This window comes from Cucurbita maxima, unplaced genomic scaffold, assembly GCF_002738345.1.
Source record: "Cucurbita maxima cultivar Rimu unplaced genomic scaffold, Cmax_1.0 Cma_Scf00055, whole genome shotgun sequence".
Lineage (NCBI taxonomy): Eukaryota > Viridiplantae > Streptophyta > Magnoliopsida > Cucurbitales > Cucurbitaceae > Cucurbita > Cucurbita maxima.
Genome location: NW_019272071.1, coordinates 814,499 through 817,690, shown reverse-complemented (window position 1 = coordinate 817,690; position 3,192 = coordinate 814,499).

Below are 3,192 nucleotides of genomic sequence, written 5' to 3'. Positions count from 1 at the left end.
CTATATGATTTATGGTAGCATTATGCTCCGCCTAGTTGTATTTTTATGAATATGTCATGTTTGCTAAATTATATGTTGGGATTATAATGTGATATGATGCATTTTATATTAGAGAGATATAGAATAGTAGGGAAGATACTAGTGGTGGTTCGAAACCGTTCGTGAGTAAAAAGAAATTTGAACTACAAAAGGTTAGTATTCAAACTCATTGAGTTTGAATGCTTTTGAACATGCTAGCTAATTTACTATAATTGATGCACATAGAGTGCCTAAGATCCAAATTGCTTCTGCGTGTTATAATAACACCATCAAAATGAACCTAAACTGAAAACATAATTTATGAACAAAGGAAACAAAAAGGTATTTAAAAAGAGAGAAGACCCAAAAAGTAGCAAATTCCCTCAACACTGAATATGGATGCCATTCAGCACCAGAAAAACACAAAAAATTGAAGAAATGGGGAAGAAGAAATATAAGGGAGATGGGGGCTTTGGAGGCTTCAAAGGCTGATTATGGTGGGCAAAAATATCTCTAAATGCACTAAATTTTGTCACGTAGCATACATTGGCTAACAAAATAAGCAAGCGTCGGAAAATCTATCAATGCTTTTCGATGATTGTCAATTTAGTTGACCTTGTCCATAAAATTTTGTGCTTTCAGAGAGATATTTTTTCTAACCATGGTAAACAAAATATTGATTCTCATCTTTGCTGCATTTCAATTTATCATAAAACAAATTATCGAAAGATTTAGAATATGAGTATTGTAGTCTACTAATTCTGGCAGAGTTCTTGACCAACGCGGTGTGTACTAAGTTAGGAACAATGAGTATTCCTGACCTTTGGTATATATGATATTACATGCTGCTAAAGAAATTAGTAGACAGACGATAGTTGATTGAAAGTGAGTCTTACATACTAGTCCTAAAATTTTAAACAACCATATAGAAGTGACCTAAGTGAGACGTAGCTGAAATACCTTTGTAACCGCCCAAAACAAATAAAAAAATTATTATAAAGAATAATTATTATTATGTAAAATAATAATAATAATAATAAATTAAACAAATAACTAAATAAAAACAATTATTTCCCGTTTTTCTCTGCAGTCACTCTCCCCAATAATTTCTCCTGAACATACCTAATAGTTCGTGAAACAGAAAAATGTTAGATTTGAGAAAACAAAATGCCTCACATCAAATTTATAGGAGATGGGTTTATAGAGATGATCAAGATTTATATGAGAGAGAGATTCGAGGTTTCTCCTTAAGTTATATCTCAGATTTCCTTTTCTTTCATTCAATTATTTAGTTTTTTTTAGCAATTTACCAGTTAGAAAGATAAGTCATTATGTTAGAAAGCTACGTCATGATCTATAGCAGAAAGAAAATAGAATCTATTAAATTGGCTAAAAGCAATTGCTAACCTAATTGAAAAAGTAACAAACAAAAATATAAAGAAAGGTTTAAACAGATTTAACATATCAGAATTTCTTCCCTCCTCCAAAAACAAACACAAGAAGGTTCACATTTAGTTTTGGTAGTAAGAGATATTTTACTAGAAAGAGATATTGCATTTGAAGAAGTTAGTAGTTTTCCTTTTATTTTATATAATGATATTAAAAGTCATCATAAACAGAGAGGGATAATAAAAAGAAGGGAAACACAGTAAAAGACAGGGAAGGAAGATTGTGAATATAATCGAAATTAAATGTTAAAGGGTATTAAACAATGTAAGAGAAAATAGAATATTTGGAAACATATATAAATATTTCAAGACCTAACTTAAGCAAAGACTCTAACTTTCGCACGAAGTATAACACATAGATCAACATAAATTAGAGAAACAATTTTGTAGAAATTCAAACTTGAAACTGATGTCATGGACTCACATAGGTTGACTTGGTTTTCAATGGACTTTCATTAAGGATAACGACAGAACATCAACCTAAGGCAACCAAGTAAGTGACCTTACTATCGACATGGTTATATTTGCTGTTGACACGTGCTCCGTGGTTCTGCACGTGTCATATATATTGATATGTGTGAATTGTCTGTGGATCGATATGCTTCTTATTTGTTATGTATATGTTATAATATGTGAATTCTTTGATAATAATTATGGTACGATGTGTTCAATGATATGTTTGAGATAGGATACGATAAGGATGGACAAAACGAAATGTAACAATAGGAGTCAAATACATTCATGAAACATTAAGGTTAGGTTACATACCGGAGTGATATGGATAAGAGATTGATGGAAGAATACTATTAGGCTACGGGTAGAAAGGGATAGGTTTGTGATAGATTGATAGAACGATAGCGTTAGGATTGATAGAACAATAACGTTAGGTTACGTTCTTGTGATGATATGACTGAGGTACGTTCACGTAATGATATGTCTGTGACAGGTATAAGAACGTTAAGGCTATGATAAGTTAGGAAACGATATGACTACGATTTACGTTATGACTTGTTTATGATATGATACATTGTGATGCAATATGTCATGGTATGATGTGTATATTATGAAATGTTATGTTAAAAGCAGTTATGTTAGGTCACTTATATTTGAATGTAAATAGCATGAATTGTATGATGTGAAACACGATAAACTATCTGGAATCATAACCTCGATAGGAATATGTATGAAATGTAAATTGAAAATGAGAATGACATGAAGCATGAAACGTGACAGGGGGGTTATGTTCATTAATGATAAATGTAGAAGTAGGGGGGACCTCATGCATTATGTGTGTTCATGCATCTGGGGGATACCCTATCCCATAACGAGGGTAGGACGTGTACATCCAATGGCAGGACAACAATTTTTATGCTTGCATAGCGCTGCCGTGACAGTTACTAGTTTTAACGGGTCCCGACATAAGGGGCTCCCAGAGTATGCCCACCGAATAAGGAAAGTGGCCCAGCGGTGTGCGAACTAGTTGGTGAGCCAATACTCGCACGTATGGGCTGTGTGTAGAGTATGTGGTACACATCCACGATTACCCGTTAGGACAACACTGTAGGGAAAGCGAAACGAAACCAAAGATAGGTCCCATCATTTCATTGCATGTGATTGTTGCATTTATCCCCAATAGTGTGGTCACTTACTGAGTATTTCTTTAAATACTCAAGCCATGTGCTACTACATTTTTCGTACGGCTGACAACGACATCGCAACTCTCGAC